Genomic DNA, 23,819 nt, shown 5'->3' on the forward strand with positions numbered 1-23,819 from the left:
TATTGTGAAATAGTTTAAGATATTTTCATAAGCCAAGAGGCGACCCTTATCTTCATAAACGTCCATTCTTCACCTCAGCTGATAATTCATAAACTGTCTAGACGAATGATCAAAATAATACTATTCATTCTCAGCGGCGAATGTTCCATGAGTAAACTATGAGTTATGTGACAAAGTTATAGTAAAAGTGAAATTAGAACTTTCTCTAGCTCGCGTAGCAGGAACAAACTAGAGGCGGCGGTGACGCGGTCTCGGGAGAATAGCTAGTGGGGCATGTCCACGCCAGGTGGCGCACGATGCCCGCGAATTTCCATAATTGGCGAAAAAAAAAAACAAAACGTCAGCATGCCATACAACAATTTTTTCATTGTGTCAGAGCTCCCAAGGGCCTGAATAAAACAGAGGCTCGGGACGGAGCGAGTTGGCGCTAATTTCGTCGGACAACGAATCGCCAGTGGAGCGAGCGACACAGTTGCTTTATACATAACATTACGTACCTAACATTATTCTGATAAATGTATGGACATAATTTTCCTGTAATGTCAATAACCTTAAAATACTTTACCTCGTAATAAAAATCGAATGATTATTTTGACGACGTAAATCCATTAAAACAGAATTTGAAAAAGGTTAAACGAAATTTCGTATTAGAGAAATAAACATGAGAGCCACGATTTCTTACAAGAAAATTCGGAGTGACCGCGAAGTATTGATTTGAACTCCCTTGTATGGTTTATGCAAATGACGTTTACATGGTGGTGTAGAACGGTGTTAGATCAAGCGAGACGCCAGACAAAGGACACATGTGCTAGGCAGCTGTTGGAGTCAGGATTACTATGAGCGATTCAGATGCCTTAAATATAAACATACTTCACAAGAATCTTTATAAATCACGTTACTTTTAATTCAAGCTATGCTTCACAGGAATTTTTATAAATCACGTTACTTTTAATTTAAGCTATGCTTGTTAAAATCTAACCTCCAAGTCATATTAGTAGTATATTGACAATTCATAAATACAGCACATAATGAATTATTTCTGAACTTACAATGAGGACAATATGAACTGCTGATGCATTCAAAGATATATTTAGCAATAATTATGAACATTGACTGGCAAACCATAATATTACACACAGCCGAGCGTATGACACGCGATTACCTATTATATTTAAGGAAATATTCACTTGAGCTCCAACTTAAGTGCTTATTTTATTGCATGCTAAGTAATTAGTTCCCGCTTCTAAATGCACTTTATAAAGAACGCCAGGAAAATATTTTCTCCTTGCTTTGATTCAAAAAGTCCTTGTTGGTAACGAAGCAAATAGGCGCTCAAGGACTGAATAACAAACTTTTCTCATCCAATTTGTCGCACCTCATACTTTTATTCTCCGGAATGTACCTTTCAGCCTTATTACTCTGCAATATAGACCGAAAAGTAAGAAAATTGCTTGATCCGTAGCATTGTAAAAGTCGCCCGTTCTCGTAAAACTCCCACATATTTCACGACAAATAAACTTCTCATCCTATGAAATTTTCTTCTCGGGAGCAGTTCACTGCAGGTAATATTTCAAAACATGTGTCATTCATAACTTTCGCCTTCGCAATGTCTGTCGATGGAGCTCGGGCGAAAAGGTCTCAATAATAAATTTTTCGTGAGCCCGCTCCGTTATCCCCGCGAGCGAGCCCAGGTACGTTTTACGGCCGCGCAAGGGAAAATAAACGAAAAATAAAATAAAAGTCAAAATGGTCGACATAAAACTATTTGCCCGAATATACTACGCACAAAAAGTTTTGAAAACGTAAACGGACTTATATTGCTCATGCTGTCGGAGAAAATTAGATTGCCTCTTGTAAGATATGTGTAGATAAGAGATCAGATGTTAATCAATTATTTATTGGTGCTAACTTGGCAGTTGCCTAGTGCCTACTAAAGATATCTCAAACCAGTATAAATCCATACAAATAGCGAGCAGTAAGAGTATTTTCTCTAAAGCTATTTAAATGTGAGTAAATAATTAAATAGTCAGCGAAACTATTGAAAATTTTAATTTGATTGCTCATCTCAAGTTGTAACGACGCGGTTGGAACTAAGTTAGTGATTTATTGTATCGTTAAGGCATTAGAGAGTTTTATGGTACGTACGGACATTACTGCGACAACAATGAGAACTGCTACCTCATAAAATACTAAACAACTTTTGTAACTACCCCGTTGTCGTCGTTCGTATGAAATTTCAATCACGCCACAATACTATGTTACGTTATTACGTACTTCTACAGATATATTGTGTGCTGTTTTGAGATGATTCTAGTTGTAATAAAATGGTTAACTTACAGGGATATGGTTTCAATGATTATTGGGGACTTGCTTGTTGATTATTTAATGATTTTTAATCAATTGATATTATGAAATAAAGTTACCTGAACCAAATCAATAATTTTATAACTGTGAAGGTTATTTGATAGATTGGAGTTGTTATGAACATATTATTATGAGAATAATTAATTTGTTTTCTTTTTGCTTGGTTTCGGATACTTTCAGTTGTTTGTAATGAAGAAAAAAATGCTTTTAAAAGGCCAGAGACAAAAGAAAACATAGGAAATAGGTATTGAGAGTGTCGAAGAGCTCTATTCATGCGGACAAACTATTATGTAAGTACACGTATTAAGATTATGACATAATAACAAACTCTAACGGTTTATGCAAATGTGATGCAGCATCGTCATGGTTTATTCTAACTTCATTATGACATGTTACGCTGCATTGTAATTACAATACTGATGGATTCAGACTGCATAATACATTTTGCCAATTATGTTCATATTGTGCGTCAAACGTAACCAGACACATTGAATCTTCCTTTCTATTTAACTTAACTTTTTTAAACATTGCAAGTGTAAATGAAAGCGTAACTATATTTTCTTTTCAAATGTCAACATAAGGCTAAATAAAGGTTGCAAGTGCGGGGGTGGCGTTAAGTAGATGCTGTAAACAAAGTTTTAGTTACAAATAAATTTCTCGAATGCCGTGTAGTGTCGCGTGATGGAGAACATTATAGCGCCGGGCACGTCACCGGCGGGCTCCGTCGGTCGACCCGGTTCGCACGTGATAAACTGCCTCGTATTGCCGACTCGTTTTCCACTTATAGACACTGTGTCAACACGCGTTCATAAACAAAGACTGCGAATTAAAGCACTCCGATTATCTTAAGGAGTAATCATAATATATTTTTTATATAAATTAAAAAGGCAAACTCTTGATTTTCATGAATAGATTAACTACCCAGGCCATTTTAGTGACAATAAAATAAATGAATTTTACTTAGTCCCACTGCTGGGCGAGGGTCTCCTCCCGTAATGAGGAAAGTGTTAAGCCTTGAGTCCACTACACTGACCAATTGCGAGTTGGGGACTACTACTACTGTAATGAATACTGAACAAAAAAAAATTTTGGTCAAAACTGACCAGTATTCTAAACAGGGATTCTATCATAGTTTTAGTTTGAGCACAGAATTAACCTGTCACTCCTAAGTCCTCGCAATGAACTCGTGTCACAAAATTTAACTGAACAATTTTGTTAAGTGAAAAGCCATGCTAGCTCAAAGTCTGACCACAATTCTGTAAGAATAGAAATAGGTGTAGAGTTTCAGTTAATGTAATATGAATTAAATTAAACTCATAAATATAATTTAAAAAAGGTTGCAGGCATTATGATGGCCTAAGTGGGTTAAAAATATTGTTTCAAAGTATTCAGTCAATAAATGGATACATAAGTATAAATACTGTTTTTTGTAACATTGAAATATTTTTTTCTTAAAGTCATTATTTTCCACAGGTCTTTAAAAACAATATTTTGCAGTAAGAAATGCCAGCAAAGAGATTTCATCGGCTATTTTTTTAGTAGATTTATAACGGATGCCTAAGAAGGGTTTATTTAATTTGATTTCAAATGGGATTTTGTATTTGCGGACTCTACCTCAAACGGCATCCTCGGAATGAACGTCTGTCTGTTTATCCCATGTCACAACATTTTACGTAATGATTACTGGGACCCGAGTCCCTTTAGAGACATAGCCATTGTTCTCGTTTCAGAATTTATTGTAATTTGTAAGATTCATGTTTTAAATAAATATTTGTTTATTTATTTGTAAATCTAACAAATTGTTTGGCACGAAGTGCGTTTGCTTTCTAACTTTGACTCTCGCATGTAAAAATGGTATGAAGAGAGCGTGGTCGGCAGTGTGAATCCATTTCGATTGTATGCGGCATTGCAATTGTAGAGTATATGTGACGTTGAATAGTGTCGGTGTCAGAGGGCAGGTCGGAAACTCGCCTGGCGCTCTACTGAAAGCAGGCAGACGTCAGCGCGCCGTGAGTGACACGTCCTTCCGCCACCGAGCTTTCTATACGTAGCTACCACCACTATCCAGTTACGCCATGTTTGCGCTACAGTCTGTCAAACAGCTGTAAAATCCTTTTCGACTCTCTTTGAAAAAAAAGGATATTTACAATATTGCATAATTGTGCACTGCATATAATCATTTTAATACTGGAACTTTGAAAGTGAAAGCAAACTGCCTTCATATATTAATATAGCTGTATAAGTATAATGTGTCCGTATAAAATGAAAGTCATGTCGCGAGTCCTACGCTCTAATAAATATGGAGCTCGAATGCGACCCTAATCGGGAAGGCAAAATGGCAACAATGCAAACAGGCGTGGTATCAAATTGTCGAGCATGCAAACACATTAAAGGGCGCCGAGTAAACGGCGCTTAATGATTATCTATACATTGGTTGCGTACACCAAAAAAAAAAAGAAACGCGGTAAACGTAAATAAATGAGATATATTTCATTGTTCTTTGTTTTAGGAGGGCCGAGCGGCAGCTGGACGCCGGGAAATGTCGCTTATCTGACGCCGCACCTTTTGTCGGTAGGCGTTGACCCAATTCGAGTGGCACTCTGCCGCGGCGGCGGCGGTGTCAACATCGTCTTCATTCAGATCATTTGGATTCGTATTAAGCCGACTGATTGATTGAAAATACTTGTAATCAGTTAATCTCACGCCACGCTGCCGCTGTAACGCGGGAACGCATCATAACGACACGGAATTGAAAAGTAAACAGATAAACTGGTGGGTATGTACTGTTTGTTTCGCAGAGACGCAGAATTTGACCCACTTGTTACAAAAAAAGTGTTTGTTACTTTTAAAAGTTGAAAATTGGAGCTTTTTCGACTTAATTGCACCCAAGGAGTAGAAACGCGACGCCAATTTGCGGCGGTACACGAAAGGTTAGTATTGTGCGCATTTGCAAACGGTGCGGCACATTCACGCGATTAAAACGGCAAGTTTCTGCCGAGGCCGATCGCCGGCGCGATAGGTCGCGGGGTCAAAAATAGCGAGGGCCGTACCTGGTGCCACCCCGCGCCGTTCAATGTCAACTTTCAATCACAGCGGGCGGAAGGAAGAGGCCGAGCTCGTGCTCCGATGCGACAGCGGTGGGCCCCGATGCCGCCCGGCGCCCGCACTCCACCGCAATTATTGCTTTGCCCTTTTTTACGACAACGCCGCGCCTCCCTTGTCTCCTCACCGTTTACATTCTGTCAAGTTAAGCCTCTTGCAGCCGAGTGCCGACTGTCAAAAAACTGACACCCACGCTGAACTACTCATCGCCTTTGATAGCCTTGTCCCCATAACATGAAAATATACAATCCCGGTTTCCCTACCAAATGATGATCTATTTCGCAAACGAATAATAGAACAAGATAGTTGAAAGTTTTAAGTTCGTAGGACTACACATTCAAAAATGCAACAATAACTAGTTTGTTCTTATTGGAGTTGCAATTTTTCTCTTTAAAGTATAAACTGGAATATAAATAAAACTTTTATTACTTTATGCTTCAACCTTTTTGCCCTCTTTGTTTACATAGCTGCGAGCAAAGCCTCTCCGTGCCAACAGTCGCTTTGTCAAGCGTCGAGTGACATTAGCTCGACCCACTGTCAGATAATTTGGAAACCAAATAAAATAATTCTCGGCTCTATTTATTTCTGTAAAGCACTGAGACAAAATCGATTATTCTTTTGACAAACTGCCGTAAACGTATTTTTATTAGTAACATTACTAGAAACCGAATAATAAAAAATCATATTGGGACCATTCCATTGTTTTCAGTCCTTGACGTTGATCCTATTTAAGTTTACATTTTTGTCGAAGAATGGATTTAAAATCAGGAACATCTTCATCAATATGTCAATTAGTGCTCACAATGAGTGGACCAGCACAGGTGTCCCGTGCCCGAGCCGTTTGCCAGCCCATTAAGCAAATAACGAGTCCGCAGGATAAACTTGGAGGCAGTAAACTTTATTAATGGCTCGATTACAAGCTCGACCCGAGGTGGAAAGAAGTGCTATCAATCAGTCAGGTGCGCGACGGTAGAGGCACCTACCTCCCTCTGTAACGCTAATAACAAAATTCCGACGCCCCTGTTTGTTTCTCCAGAAAGGGGTGAAGATGAATATCCTAAAGCTAGTATCGGTCGGTCTCCATCGCGAGGACGAATCTTTAACTGCGACTTTCTTGCTCTCGAATTACAAGTCTTCAGATATGACTTTTAATTGGTATATAGTGTAAAAATGTTATGAACGACCAAGATATTCAATGGATAATGTTTACATTGTTTACAATAGATACAGCGGCGCACGGAAAGTGGTGGCGGAGCGGCCAAACTACAGAGGCAGTAGAGCGCGGCTCGCCGCTGTCCGAATGGCTCAATTACAGTTAATTCGCAGCGCACACACATTCAGAGCGAGGTGCATGCATGTGCAGCGTCCGCATTAATGTATGTAAATGCATGCGACCGGCCGCGGCCGCCCGCCGACGCTCACAATATTGCGACATTAAACGGAATATGGCCGACGAGACGGACATTTTCGACAAAAGTCGACATTTGCAAACGTTATACAGCTACTCATCTGTATTTAACAACGTTTTCGAATATGTAATCATTAGATAGACATTAGGGAGGTTAAAAAAATATTAAAGACATTATTTGTGAGTAGTGTGCACAAACAAATAGGTATACTGGCAAGAAATATAGACCGCATACCATGAAGCCGTTATCTACTTACTTGAGAAAGTAGACGAATATTAAACATCTTAGTTTTGGCCACCAAAAAAAAATGTATTCACATGAAAAACATTTCACATCGTTAGCAACAATATTATGTATTTAAAACAAAGAACTCACATGGCATTTATATTTAGTAAAAGGTCAAACTGGAATTTGATAGCTTATCGTTGTTATCGGGTATTTAACTATTTAGCGCGAATTTTAATGTACCTATATCTTTTTAAAAACAACACGCTTTAAAGCCAACATAAGCATTTTCTACGTAGCATTGACACCTTGCAGAAGTATTAATATGCATATTACCTTCCTGATTGGTTAGTGAGCATTACACCGTTTACGACATCGGCAAAGAAACGAATATGTAAGATATGTGAGACAGTTTCAGCGTGGGAAAATCTCCGGGGTTATTAATACGCTGCCTGTCTCTGTCACATGTTATGGCTAACATAAATAGAATAAGGATCATAAACAACAAAGGCTATTGCGTGGGTGTTTTCACTGGAAAATTGAAAATGGAGTATTGATCAAAACAAAGTATTTGACTAGGACCCATGTTTTGCTATCATTTAAGATGATTTTCGGTTTTCTTTATAAGTTTAAAACATTATAATGATTGAATTTCTGCAGATATCCCACTGGACACAAGAAGAACATAATTCGTCTTTTGTCTAAATTTCTAGCAAAAAAAATACATTATCAGACTTAGTAAGCTATGTTTAAAAAAAAAGCAACTAAAAAGCAAAAAATACTACAATATACTGTAATAGCATCCATTTAGTGAAATCCTTATCGGTAATGCAGCAATTATAAATCATTGAAACAGTAATCTACCTACGATCCTAAGCATAAAAGAAGCGGTAGTAATCAAACAACGATAATGGAAAATCGTTAAAATATAATAGGTACCGAGGTATTATGTATGTACCTGTAAATTCGTTCATGTAACGAAATATTACATGCTTCATAACTTCACACTTGTTTTGAACAATCTTGCGCAAGTCTATTTTGAAGCACTTGCCAATGTTTGTTTGAGCTGAAATTTTGCACACATGTAAAATACTAACAAATTGTAAGTGTGACGCGGTATTTTAAAATGACACGATAATTATTATGATACATTTGTATGGTGTTTATAAAGCTACAACATCGAATAGATACTCCAAAAAATCGAATAGGATAATCATTTTCTCATAGGATTTGAGAACCTGACAGAAACTAAAATATCAATGACGTAAGTACTATCAACTCTTCCACATAGATTTTTGGACGTAACAAAAGGTAACAAACAAACAAAAGGCTAGTATAATACCCTTGTAGTAGGTATTCAAAAGTATTAGTAACGATAACGAATAAAGTGTTAGCTACATGTTCATGACTCTTGGTTTCTTATTTGAATGGTTGGTTCCGTACTACTGGTACTACATCATCCCGCTTAGTAACCGTGAGTAAGTAACCCAAGTTAACAACAACAACGAACCTATTGTTTGTAGTGGTTGGAATCAAAACACAACACATTTAGAACCATAATAATCTAAGTAAGTGATCATAAACATATTTATGATTTCGTGAAATGTTTAATACGTGCAGCCAAATCTACAGCAAAGTTAAGTGCTCGCAATTTTCCAACAAGTAACGCCCCCTGTGGGAACACAATGTCATTGTTTTATCAAGCAAGCATTGTCATGGTGATTCACTTTCGAGACAACATTTCCCCGGATCGAAATTTATTATCACGACATATAATCCTATACATAAACATAATAACGATTAGGCTTTCTACGTGTTTAGAATACCACGAATGGGTATTATCGTTGAGTGATCGGCTTATTATTGAAAGAAGTAAAGGTATCGAAACCATCAATATCTCCAGGCACGATTCATGCTATAAACATAAAGTCCGACGATTACACTGAATGAAAACTTTATGCCGACATCTGATTCTTTTAAAAAGACCCATATCCAGTTCTACTATTCACATAAAATGCTAAACGACTGAAATTGAGCATCGTACGTGATGTCAGAGAGGTTATGTTCGCGACAAACAAAAATATTAAGGCGTTTACCTCTGTCTTTCTGTTGTCCGGGGGCCGATACCACTGTATTATTGCACAGTTTCATTCACAGTAACGTAATAATACAAATATTAGTTAAAAAATCGGTTTGCATCACAGAAATAACAAAATAAAACGGAAAACATTGAAAGCGGACAAGAAGCGCGACACGAAACGGCAAGCTAAGCAGCAGCTGACTACGAACGACGGCCCGATGTGACTTTGTATCGGCGTATTATTAAGTGAATTTTACATGTTTTGTCATACGTTTGTATAATTTAATTTGAAATGTATGTATTGTTTCGTAAAAAAATATTTATATTCAATATTTATTTTTAGAAGTGATTTTTTTTCCATAAATTAAATATATTTTTTTATATTATTTTCCACATTTGATGCATAAAAAAATACGTATATTTTTTTGCATTCATATAAAGTAATAAATGTTGCAAAAATGCCATCAAAACTCAAATATATTTGGGCGATAATATTGTTGCGTGAAATGCACGTCGTTGCAAGGTTTATCGGACGGATGCGCAACGTGGAGGAGTGGTGTGGGCGCGCACCGCGTCGCCGACGTTGCCCTCTAGCGGGCATATTGTGAATTATCGATTCTCCGCGTGCCGCCACCCGCCATTGGCTCTGTTCAGTAATTGGTTTATGTAGCCCGTTCGTAACATGAATTCAAATTTAGCGCGCGTTGGGGCTCACGAATGTACAGAGGCGAGTGTTTGTACAGGGGAAATTACCCGATTCAGATAATAAAATCTAGTAAAATACTATTCAAACTTTGTTTTACTTTCAAATTGATGTTTCGAACAAATAAAATCGGCAGGTTTCCCTGCGGATTATAGTGTAAAATTGCTTGCCTACAAAATATATTCATAAAAAAGTTTTTAAAGGTAGGTAGTTAGTTCAGCACTACTATTGAAGTTTTGGGGAATTGCACGACCCATTAATAAGCACCTACAGTTTACTTAATAATTTGTCTAAAACTTACAAGAGAACAAAGAACTTGTTTACGTCTTCAATGTCGTCAAAGGCACCAGATTTACCTACCTGTTTGCTATACGTACAAAAAAATGAATAAGCGAATGAATGAGGTAGGTAGTAGAAGGTACAGGTTGATTTGTTTGGAGCGTCGCGTTTTGGCGCTAAATTTGCACGAGGCGGCAGGGAACTGATATTTATGCACGTTAATAAGAACCGAGGCACCAAGCGAAGCCTACTGCGAGCCACTGTAAGGAGGCTGTGTTAGACTTATTATTATGTAGGTACTATATTGTACGTGTTTCATCGATTTATTTATATTATTATCGTGTTTTCATGTTGTTTTATTATTATGAGTCCTTTCTGTTTGAATATAATACCGAAGTACTGTGTACTTATTGTTTGAAAATATTTTAAAGTATTAAAATTCCATGTTTGCTAGCCATTTGTCTATTTATTCAATGGTGAAACGAATGATTCTGTGTGGACTACGATTACACCGAAAAGCACGTACTTAGGTACTTATAACTTGATAATAGCTACACAAAGACTATTGTTATCTCCACTATTACTAAGACTTATAAAGATGAGGATACCTCATGAATGCAGGTAATTAGTCAGGCATAATGATTCGAAAATATTAATCGAACTCAAGTCAAATGTTTAACACATTTTTGTCTGGCATGAAAAAAATAGGCCAAGTTCAAAACAAAGTACCTGTATTCGTTTTTATAAAAGAGCCTGATATTTAAACATAGATTGAGGAAAACCGGAAAATATTTAGCGTACGTACCTATGGAACCCTTGTCGTGCAATATCTACTCCTACACGCTTATCAGTTTCTGCTTAAGTCACTATTTCCGAACTGACACACCGAGTGTTTGCGTGCTCTATGTTGCTCGCTCTTAGAACGGTTAAAGGAAAACTATAACCAGTGTCATTTTTCTAAGAAATTCTCATATTGAATGGAATTATACATTTATAAACAGACTGGTGATATAATTTATAAATATAGCATGTTACGACTAAATGTTAAAATAAAAATTAATCAAGCGACAATCCATTTGAGGTAGGTCATGATAGAGTTACGTCTATTTATTTATTTAGAAGCTGGTGTTCCACTACAGAGCAAAGCTTTCGCTTTCAATATTCTACTCAACCTTGTCGTGGTCTCGTGTCTACCACTGACTGCCTTTGCCCGTAACGAAACCAGTTCGTCGCACCATCTTCGCCTTGTTATGCCACTATCCTCCGGTTTCTGAGGTATATTTAGTGGTAGTTTATCTATTCAATAGCGTTTATGATCATACAAAAATGACAGTTTGAATGCGCTCACTCTACATTAACCTACCCCTGCAGTTTTGTAATTATGCTTTATAAAAACTTCAATATTTTTATCGTTACATCTACTTATTGAGAAAGTTTGTTGTTTTTATTTATTAATGCTTTTTTAATAAAAAAATATTATAATTATTTTTTAATAAAAGGCATTGAAGAGATATTAATCAGAATTTAGAAGGTGTATTGTAGTACGTTTTCGTCGCACTCATCGAACCTGGTGGTATGGTTGTTTATATCAACACAAGTCGTATTAGTCAGCAACAAAAAAATTTGACTTAACTTAAATGTAATCACTGAAAGCAATCTTTTGTATTGGCGCGTTAAGAACAAGGCGATAGCTCCTTGTCCATTCATTTCCTTAACAACAAGCTACAACATGCTTTGTTTCACAAGGCGCACCCGAAAATATTTTTCAAAGAAGCGGCCGCATCAGGTATTTGCCACGTCCGACTGTGGGCTGAACTGTGTTCACCAACTTTTTTAATAAATAAAGGAACTCGGCTACGAACAATGGAAAGAAGTTCACTACAATTCAAGGAATCGCTTTATGTCTTGCAACCATTTAAATAATTCATTACCTGCTACTTCTGCGTTTCGATTATTGCTTTATCGGAACGGTCGATAAATCATAAATGGGTCGCGATTACGTTAATGTCATACAACTCTTCATAAATAAAAATAACCTTTTGATGCAGAATGTAGCATTAACAGACATAATATTTATACGTTGAGATTCGTAAGGAAAAACGTTTTACAAAAACTAAATTATCACCTTGGTTCATGGTATGCGTTTAGTCGAGGGAGCATTATTTAAATGAAGAAATCCGGAGTGAAAAAGTTGGGGTGAGGTCTCTTCGCGTTCGCATGCATCGCATGCCCCGATACACCGACGCGCACAAAACTTTTGCACTTTGCAAAATGCATAAGAACTGCACAACATCCAGTATAAAATGTATGCAGTCATTTTAATGCAGTTTGTTAAACTGAACGAAACATTCGCTACTCATCACTAATTCTGCAAACGGTGTCGTACGATCATTACGGCGAGACCGGAGTTTCGAGTTGTAGTTTTCGCGAATTAGAGCAAATAAGAGATAGTAAATTTATTTTGCCGGAGGGTACGTAGTTGTGAATTTTGCACGGGACGGTGCATTATGCGGCGCACGTAGCCCGCTGTCTGCACGCGGGCGCGGGTGAGGGCGCGGGCGCGGCGCAATATTCCGACGGCAACCGGAGCGCGGACGCTCTCGTTCTCTTCTATCACCGAGACTCATTTATTATTTAAAGGCTCGCTGCACTGAAACAGCCGTAAGTGAAGCTGACTTCTCTCAGCGTTCCCGTGATGACAAATCGATACTAGACACATACGACGCGGGACTCAGGTTCAACAATTTGAAGACTGATCAAACTGAACTAAAAACTCCCAGTGAAAATGTTTAATCCGAAAAGCAATCTCCAAAGAGGCAATAGGAAGAGGATTCCGTGCATATTTATTGCCGGTCTCTAAACCGTTTCTCGGGTAATTCGGTACAAGCAAAGCGACATTATTTTTGTAGTAATTTCAGCGAATGTCCTTTAAAATATTCAGAGTGCTGTAGCTGAGCCCATTAACGTGCCCGGGCGCAATTCGGAGCGGGGACTCGTCCGCAAATGGCGGCGATATCATTAACTTGACCCCCGCAACTATCCGTCGCCCCGCAAGTTTTTCCCAATATTACACAGGAGAGGTATTTGCGATGAGACTCCACAACATACGCGCGTACATACCCTACCATATGGCCATGGTTTACCTTTTATAGTTTGTTTCAAATACTAGGGTGACGCACTTTTGTAAGGATGCACTAGTATTTACTGGCCAACTTTGAATACGTCTACCTAAAATACATTGGTTTGCTGAACTATGTTTTATTACAAAACTGTTACCGAGGTACGAACCCGCTTAATGTGTAATAATGGGTTACAGCGTTAACTTTACGTAAGTTTGACATTTACACCCGGGTTTTGTGTCGAAATGCCAAGTGTCTGGTATTGATATAATATAATAAATTGTTGTGCTGAAATATTAAATCAAACCAATATACGTAAAATAATTTTCTAAACAGATTCAAACTTAGTCAAGTATAAACGATTGTTAAGTCAAAGATTAACTTTCAAACTCTATGTCCAGTTTTTGGATCTACGCTACCACAAGTACAAAACTTTTATTCAATAGCTGATTTGTGATACACTAAACATTTGGTTTGAAACTTTTAGATTAATTTTCATGTAAATTAAAGTTCGGTTAACATCAGAACGTTCATATTCCAACAAGCTCTACCACGTTACGAACTCTTTTTTCATTAATATTTCACATACGTTCCGAATCAAAATTAATAATGGTTTATCAAAGCTGCCCTTATAGAATATACTTACGCGTGAGGGAAGATTTTCACAAGGAAACGGAAACTTCCCCTGCCTCCCGTCTACACAAAATATGTGGCGCGATACGAAGATAGGTGTATGGAATTCCTAACTAAACTTGTGCGAGGGGATTTCTCAGCTAAAGAAATAACGGTGAAAACTCACTGGCTTGCGACCTCCGATCAAAGAGTAAAGTGAAGATGCGATATGTATTTTTGCTCTTTGCGATTTCTATTAGAATTGTATTTTGTTAGGGACGATATAAGTGATTGATAGGGTCGAACCGCTTTATATGAATGCCTACGTAGTTTTGGGGAGTATTGTTCAACTTTTATTCACGAATGGTTTATTGGTGAGCGTTTTAAGTATCCTAACTTTGTTTGAGTATGATTGAATGCGTCATTTTTCACAAGAATATAAACCAATTTTTTTCTTTAAGACATAAAGTATAGTTTTAGTTTAAACTTATGATTCGTTTACTGTGTTCGAGTTCATTTCGAAATAAGGTTGTACAATTAAAGGACTTACTTTTACTTTTCCGGTAGTAATTAAGCCCAAACGACATTTTATATTCATTGCTTCCACAACCCTAAGTAAAGTGACCGAGCCCATTCTTTCAGATGTGCAGAGCAAATTATGAATCGCCCAGTGAGTTACCGTGTAAATTTAAATTTTCAAACTTTTACTTTAAAATGGGCTCGCTCTATTAGAAACGTGGAATGGTTACATAAAAGTGCAGCAGCGCGGCATAGCAGCCGACTTTGCTGATAAAAAATATTAAGACATCGCTTATCTACGAATAATTTGTAGTAGTTATTTATTTATATCGTATCGCAACAATAGCAATTTTGTAGTGCTTTTTGAAAACTGGTGCCGATGACATTAAAAATAAAAGTACTAACAAGAGAAAAGTGTATTCGAAAAGCTTTCCAGATTCTGTTAGTTCATAGAATCGTTAAAAGATTTTTTAAGGATTCAGAAGAGTAAGCAAATAAAAGGTTTGTGTTACAAGAGCTTACTGTCTGCGTCGCTTTCCTTTGACAACAAGATTTACCATCTTCCGTCAATGATGTTCTATTTAAGTTATTAAATGTCAGGGACCATAATTAGCTGGTGCTTGCGAACAAAATAAAGAAAACGCGCCACTTAAAAGAAAGATATACAAAATGAGTTTAATCTGATTCAAAATTTAAACCTCTACAAAACCGAATTTCAAAGAATACTTTTAATATCAAGCAGACAAAAAAATATCTACAAATCCAAATTCTCACACTTTCTTTAAATAAGTCAATTAACACGAATGCAGAACAATAAACAACACATGGACATAAAAAAAACTTCACTTTGGATCAGAGCCAAGATCAAAGAGGTTCCGTTCAGTTTTAGTCCAGTACACATTTGGAAAAGCAAAATCGTTATTTTAAAGTTATGTTCATGCATATGTAGAAATAGGAGTCTAGATTTACGAGTGTATAAATCATAGCTGTAGTCATACAATGTAGAACATCGCACAGAATTATGTAGACAAATTTTTCATCAGTCATTTCCATCGAATATTAATTAGTCTATTAGAATCTTGTTTAAAATGGGGCGTGTAAATAGGGTACTGCTCGTTTTATTTTCAAAAACTCGGTGAGTGCATTGCCGTATGAGATTTCAGTGAGGAAAATGCTCCGGAATTTTCAGTTTTCCTTTCAAGAATAGCTGTATGAATAATGACTTTTCGATGTTTAACGTGTAAATATGGAGTGAATGTTTATAAACCTATTTGATTCACACAATTTGTTACTTAAATTACGACGTAATAAACAAAAAGAAACGTGTCGAAATAATTAATTAGTTATTTTGTATCCAAAATTAAAATAACGCGAAATGTCTTTTTTCTTTGTTGAGTAAACAATTATGCATCCTCAACAATGAAGTCTACATACATAAAATACATACAGTACATTTTGTAAAGACAAACCTAATCACTAAGAGATCTAAAACAGACATGGTAATCAGTTAGAAAGTGCATAGATGCTGGACCACCCTATCTTTTGTGCCGTCCGCCCCTAGCCGCCCTTGTGAGGAGAAAATTGTGTTTGCTAACAGGGGCTTGTACACTTAATATGAAAATATGGCTGTAAAGAATCGTCCATTTAATTTGCATTAGTCTGTTCGGTGGTAATAAAATAGGTTTTACTTAGTTCTTGCTTCACGTGTTCAGCTGTTATTAAATATTTTCTTATCTAACATGATTTAGTTGCGGTTTAAAATCCTTGTTCTTTAAGAATTTAATAAGTTTCCCTTTTTTTTAAACACAGTTAAATTACTGAACTAAGTTCACCCATTTCGCGGTAAATGTTTTAGAGATAGTCAGTCATTACCTACATTAGCCAAGATTAAATGATTTTATCGTAAGAAAGTAACATGATAAAAATGTATGTATTGCAGTCTGTAATTACTCAAATTATTAAAATAATAAATCTGTGCAGCACAGAGAATTGAGTTCGACCAGGTGCCATAACAATAAATCCGGAACATTTGCTCTAAAACACAATCATGAGTTTTCAGGGATCCAGGTGAATCGACGTAACGGTTCGTAAGCTTAGAACTCTAAAGCACGTTATATATTAGTCTGAACAGTTTAAAGTTACTTGTGTGCTCGCAAATAAGCGAGGGGTCCCGTGAAGTCCGCAAGTTCGTCCGCCCGCGCTAAATTACAGACTGTCAACTCGACTCTTGTAACCTGTTGACACTACGTTAAGTCACGATTTGAGAGGCCTGTTTGTTGTGGACACAACTTGTATCGCCGCCTTCATAATAACAGGATAGCCTTAGTCATATTGGCATTGCTTTTAACGAGACGAACCTTGATAGAATGTTCCTCGTTCGTAGCAACTTGGTTAAGTTTTACTTACTCTCAGGTAAACTTTGGCTGTGAGTAAACATAGCGTCCAACCGGAAAGGCAAAGTATTCAGTTCAGTTTCAATTTCATAAATATTTTTTAAAACATCGATAGAGTCTAGCGGTACATGCAAATAATTTGGAAATAGTCTGCATCCTGATGTCGTTCCGTCGGCTGCGAGGATCCTAGCCCCGGTGCGGTGCCAGTTTAGTTCGAAATTTCGTCCGGGAATCTACTTTACATTTCTCATCCTAATGGCCATTGAGAGAAAATTGGAAAAGAAGTTTTCGCGTTTCTATTCTAAGAATCAGGTTCAATAGAAACATTCCAAGGAAAGTATCAATACGATTCGAGATAAACAGACAACAGACAAGAGAACAATGCGTGTGCAGGCTCCGATATTACTGCTGTATATCACCGTTCAGATCAAACAGATATAAATACCATTATCGAATGAAAGCTTCTTAAGCTTCCTTGCAATTTCAAATTGAAATATACCTAAATAGAATATACGAAAAGTATTATTCACTTACCTACAAAATGATAAAGCATAAGTACTACAAAATTAAATTGTAATCCAATGTTTTCATACAGAACACTCGTCATCATTCATTGTTATATCGCTTTTGGCTGCGCAAAATTTTATTTCCATTACGAGGCCTGAAGCTTGATTTGTAGTATATGAGTAAAAGCCATAAATAATTACGTACCTGCCGCAGGTAAAATAAAGAATAGGAGGCGTTGCAATGTTTTCCTGGAATTCCGCGCAGGGTGAGGACGGAGGGCTATAATGTGTGGCGAACACCCTCCTGAGGGTTCAACCTCATGGATGATGCCTATGGTGCCGATGACCCCTATCGATTCGCCCATTTCTAAGAACTGATGTAATTGCGAATTGTGGGACACATGTAAATACATTACCTACACTAGGTTTTTCAATTTTAACCGGTATTACCCGGAAGTGCTTAGTGGGGCCCCGGTACACTATAATATTCCTACTTCCGTTATTATTACCTCGTACAGAGGGGTCGTAATGAAAGAGTATATTTAGTAGGCGATTGCAATTTTGCTTTTAAGTTTTTAAAAACTTATTGAAGGAACGAAGTAATTTTAATTGTCAATAATTACATTAATATTGAAAATCGAATTGTTTAAAACTTACTAAAGCAAAATTCCGTATTTGCTTATGAAAAAAAATGAACACCAAATACAGATATTGCGTATTCCTTCTTTGTTTTACGATTTGTTTAATCGGAACCCGTTGCCTTATCGTGATTCCTGTTGCCAATATGAGCGTAACAGTAGATTGCTTTATTTTCAGTTAGTGGTACTTTTTTGTATTTTTCCAGTGGTCTAGTTTCTCAGGTAATCGAAGGTATGGCGGAGAACGATTCGCTGGGGAGATCTCCTCCGCCTCCTCCTTGCGAGGTTCACGGTAGTGGTTTCCAATTCGCGGGCCGCACCATCCCGCTTTAATTTACTGCGGTGCTAACCACGCGGCCCGCAGTTTGTATTCATTACCCACCTTAGTACCACCTCGCTGCAAGATTTAATGCTTCCAACAATCACTGCACTCATTTGCCACAATTCAAACATTTATTTAATTTATTTGAACTGCGTACACTTGAAGATATTGTTATTCTACTATGTTCGTTTAATGCAATATGTAAACTTCTAGATTTGCGTCTAGCTAGACCACTTTAGATTGATTACATAACGGTGCAGATAGATTGATCTTAAGCATAAATGTTTCCTTTAAGCTGATAGTATAAATAGCGAAACATCAAATATACGTCGCAAATACAAAAAGAAATTGTAAACATGCCTTTTTTGTATACAAGACAATCTTATTAGAAAATGTCAACATTCTTCTACATCCAAACAAAGCTTTCTACATAGTATTTTCCAGTTCAATGGGTCCTATGGATACAGCAAAGTTTTTTTACGTAAAAATAATAATTGGATATGACGATGTTGTTATTGTAAACAAGTATTGTGCGAAGTTCTCAACATAAAACTTCTAATACGGGGTACAACACAATGTAAAGATGCTATAAATTATACTGACAAGCCGGTTGGTGTACGAAGTCGGCAAGCAAATTAGGTGGTCTAGAGTAAACGAGTTATGGCGAAGTTGCGGGCGCGCGGTCCGCAGCGGAACCGGCCAGTTGGCGGCTCCAAATGTTCGCGAGGCTGCGCCTAGCGGTAACTAGAGTAAAGTAGTATTAACTACTGACGCGATGGAGTGCGTGTTTAGCTCGCCACTTGCCACTTGACAAATAATTGCATTTGCCTGTTATTATGCAACACCAGTTCTTCATTCAGACTATATAACAGCCTTTTGCAGTTTCTCTACAACCTAGATTTCTCTTAACGGCAGATCTACTAAACAGAAGTTTAACTCGTTGTTGTTTTAGGGGATCTAAAAGAATAAACATATTACTGAAGATTTTAACAAAAGAATCTCAGTAGTACTTCGTATTACTTAAAAAAACGCTTATATTAGCCGAATTCAATTAGGGATCTTTCCGGTGTTATATATCATGTAAGCGAAAAATACAGTTTTTGTGAAGTTCCGAGGCAACAGAAACATTTCAAGATCCGCCCTGTGGCGTGCCGCTAACACTCCTTATAAATACTGCTAAGCCCCTGGCTTTTGTGGCTAATCTTTCGCGTGAAGATCGCCATTATACCGCTATTTATTATTTTTACCCGTATTTTTCTTTTTCTAAAGTCAAGTCGAAACGTGCTTGATATTCTTGAAGGATTTTTGCGCCACTCATTCCTCGCAAAGTGCTGGTGAAAGAATTAAATATGCCCCTTTCAGTGGCGTGCTCTCCGCAATGAAGTATTTCATACGGTTTTGAATTTTAAATTATGTTAATTTAGACGCGGAATTTTCACCGACGCTTATACCAAATTTTATTTGCGTATAATAATATTTATTACTGCTTACAACTTTTTAATTTTAATAATTTTCTATTTTATTCCGTTAAAACAGGATATTATGTAACACATTTTAAGCATGATATTATTATGTTTTTCAATGGGTGTAGATTTCTATAAATCTATCAAAACTGTCGATAGATTGGATAAACTTTCAGTCACATGCATTATATATTTTTTACTTGTCACTAAGTAACATGGTTATGATAAACACATCACATATGTAGGTATAACAGCAGATAGTCTCAATTATTATTATGGATAAACCTACGGCTTACCTACGAATAATTTTAAGCGATAACCTCTATCGTATCCCTATCTGTCCCGTAGCAACAAATTACGCACGATAAATCGCTGCAATTAGCGTTAAGAAACAAACACGAGTGTAGAACACTTATTACGTGAAAACAATATTGCGAAGTGGCGACACTTTCATTATTGTGGAAAGGACCCCATATGCACGTACATTTTGATTAGCTTCCGTGAGTAAGAACAAAAGCTGCGTTAAATGAAGCAGTATGTGTCTGTGAGCGGCTCCGTGTCGTAACCGACTAACTTATGACAAAGTGTGGCAGTCTCCGAGGCGCCGCGCCGGCCCGCGGTGAGCTCGCTCCGCCTGCCTAGAGCACAACTCTTAAATTAGCGCGAACTTAGACCACTTAGCTTCTTCAAGTTTTGTTTGTAGACGCCATAAATATTCTATGTAACGAACGCGATACAATACCAGCCGTCGACTGCTCGCTGCATTGTTCGCGAATCAAAGCGGCCTTTGTTGCTTAACAGTTGACTCGAATTTTCTCCTTGTTCGCTTTGCTTTATCGGGGGGAAACGATGAAAAACTACCACAAATCCCTGCAAAACTCCGCTATTCGGTTTTTATGATGACAAAGATCCGTTGTTAAAATTGCGTCGGCTTTTACAAAGTGGTTCACGAAGTTAGCTTTAAAAATTAAACCATTAATTAGAACCGATGTTTGTGATTTCCTTACAAATGCTGAACGAATAAAGCCCGTGAAGCTATTTTATTTAGCAATCATAACTGATTCAGTACGTCGAAACTGTATTTGGTCAACGGATCGGAATGGCAATAGGAGTGCGTAGTCGTATTGAATGGTCGCGGATGGCCAATAATTCGATTTCGCGGTTATTTTAGCTCATGTAGAGTGCGAGGGGCGCAGGTGGCCGTTCCAACTATAATGATCAAATTGAACAATTCAATGCGCACACACGTCGCCGACGAGCCGTATTACCAAGTAAACCTGAAATATATTGTTTGTATCATTCGCCAGACGATCCTACCAAGGCGCTAGGACTTGTTCATTCGTCTATCTCTAAACACTGCCTACTGATGTGAAATAAAAATTAAAGGACGACCCAAATTGTAATGCAAATCTCTGCTTATGTATTCGTCTTTTTAAATTGGTTTTACTTCGGAAATGGAAATTATTGTCAAACTTTCAAGTAAAGGCAAGACAAATCTTTGTTAGTCGAATGAGGTCTTATTTAATTTGAATAGGTTAGCTATTGACGTCGGGGTTTTAAAAGACACGATATAAAACTTTCCTTCTTTTTGTTCTTTTGTTGTATATTGATCTAAAGAGGAAAGAAAAATATACTTCGATTTAACTTATCTTTTATTGACAATTGAAACCTTAACTAATGACGTGTTTCGATTGTTGCTATCGTTACTCTTTTGCATTTTAATATCATATGCATTTATAATATGCACTTTGAAATGCCGATATCATTTAGTGTGTTATATAAACCACGAAATTGACCTTTCACTGACACATTATACGATGGTCTCGCAATAATAGCCATTGTGTCGGTAGTGGGCTGTACTCGTATAATACTGGATATGAATAAGTAATCAAGTTTGACGTTGACGTCACGTGGACGCTTAGTGATGGAGCAAGATTCAGATTGAACTGTGTTGTAGTTTGCACTGAAAGCATATTTCAGTTAGAGTGTGCAGGTGTGCCGCTCGCTGCAACTTCGATTAATTCCCATAACGAGGCAGGTCCATCACGCGCGCGCTCGTTTGTCTCCGGCCCAGCTATAAATACATCAGCGTACTTGCAATTTAATCCGTTCTGTTCCGCTCCCGTGAAGTGCTGCTTTCTCCCTCGCACACCTACTTCCACCGGCCTGCATGTTTCGGTCAGCGAAAGTTGTTGCAATTAATCTCTAAGGTACCTGGGCTACAATGTGTTCGCCAACAATTGTTTGAATCGGACCATGTATCTTCTTTAAAGTAAAATATCCCCTTAATTGGGCTCTAGCAACAGTTACGTCGTTGATATCTTGTTTGGTAGCACTTCCATTTTATACGTTAATTCATAGGTACAAAGCGGTATTATGTTTAAAGTACTAGCAGTTCGTAGAAAATTTACAAATTTGCGTACAAAGAGCAAAGCACTGGCGGGATCGTCTTTGTATGCAAATATTATTACAGGAGTCTATTGAAGGACCACACCGAACTCACGTATTGAGCCGGAGGAAGGACGCGGTACACAGCTACTGGGACTGTAATAAGAGACCTCGTCCGAGAGCCTCCGACATTATGCAGGAATTTACAGGAATGTTTCGGATATCGCTCCCCGAAGAACGCGGCCGACGGACGTAGGCGCGGGATATCGTGAATAACGCACAAGCTAATAACCTAACCGAGTCAATTAGGAAATACTATTACCGTTGATGGTTCGTCGAGCAATAACTCAATCGAATTGCAGAGTTGAACAATTCATAGGCAAATCTGTTCTAAGCGTGTTAACATGGCTTCGGGGTTATTGCGGTGTACCGACCCATGTGTCTGTGGAGCGAACACTGGCGTACAGTGCGTACACCGTACTGTACTTGAGCACGGACATCAATAGCGCTCATATACTATCGCACTTCTCACTAACTATGCATTATTTACATATGCCGCGTGGTCAGACTACTTGAAAGGATCAATTAGCGTACTGCCTGACCTGTTTATTATTCACAAGTGAACTAATGGTAGCGACATAATGTATTTGTATTATAATAAATCTGGCTAATTCAACATTTCGATTAGCGCAATGGCTGAGTGGTCTGTGTGATCTATTTTTCGTATGAGTGTGTAGTGACGCATAGTGATACATTGTTGAATTACGCATGCAATTACAAGTGACGATGTTTGGCGCGCGAGGCATAGGTCGGCGCAGGCACGCGCGCGCCGCCTCGGACGCTGCAACTGGCGGCTCTCAATCACTCGGCGGCGTGACGTGTGTCTCTCCGGCGCTGGACGTCGCTCGAAACTCTACTCTAACTGTACATACTATAACACATTATAAAAATTCGCAACCCAAAGTGGAGCGCCCCGCGTTACGCTTGCAGTCTCTTCTTTGTATTCGAGTCGTTCCATTCATAGAGATAACGGCGCGCTCCGAGGCGACAACGGGAAACAATTACGCTATTACAAAAGGCCTTAAGGATTCTAATTACGAGTGGATCCTTTCATCCGTAAACCCGGATCGGATACGAAGCCTTCCCATTATCGCGTGCCATAAACATTTCTGGATTTCATATCCGCGGCACGGCTGGGACCGCCTCGCTTATTACCTCCGCGCGGAAAAGAATAACATCGTTTTGGCACTTTTGACGCGAATTCCGGATGCCTACGTTCATATTGTGCGCCGTTAATATTCTGCGCGACGCGTCCGACCTTTTTTATTTGTATCTAAAATTGAACATTTTGTCGCGACAACGAGCGCACGCGACTCTCCCCTCCGCCGAAGGAGCGATAAAAATATAGAGACGGCGTTTGAGCGGCAATCGGGAGCACTAACGACCGCCGACGCGAGCGGTTAATTCATGTACACCTGTACGGAATTAGCCGCGTGATTCTTTCGCGGGCTGGCACCGGCTCGCCACGCCTATACATACATCATCTGGCACCTGTTATGCGACTGCATAATAGCTAGCTCTATCGTCAATAGCGACCAATTTTATTTATGAACAATATGGGATAATTCGAAACATGTAAGTAGTATTTTTAATTTCGGGATCTAAAAGTACAAGGCGAAAAAAAATATTTTACCAGA

General features: G+C 38.0%; 1 protein-coding gene across 12 annotated transcripts in view; it reads right to left on the reverse strand.

Annotated features, from left to right (window-relative positions):
- mbl (splicing regulator muscleblind) overlaps positions 1–23,819 on the reverse strand; it is a 228,005-nt gene that overhangs the window by 98,504 nt on the left and 105,682 nt on the right. For 3 of the 12 annotated variants that reach the window (XR_012960513.1, XM_076135992.1, XM_076136000.1), the window contains exon 1: positions 9,197–9,390. The exons of 1 other annotated variant lie outside the window; for it this stretch is intronic. The gene's annotated coding sequence lies outside the window, so the exon portion shown is untranslated. Of the gene's footprint in view, positions 1–9,196; positions 9,391–23,819 lie in introns of those variants that run through there. 8 more of the 12 variants (XM_076135999.1, XM_076135997.1, XM_076135996.1 and 5 more) reach the window with 6 other exon arrangements.

The sequence above is a fragment of the Anticarsia gemmatalis genome, chromosome 3 (genome assembly GCF_050436995.1).
Source record: "Anticarsia gemmatalis isolate Benzon Research Colony breed Stoneville strain chromosome 3, ilAntGemm2 primary, whole genome shotgun sequence".
Taxonomy (NCBI): domain Eukaryota; kingdom Metazoa; phylum Arthropoda; class Insecta; order Lepidoptera; family Erebidae; genus Anticarsia; species Anticarsia gemmatalis.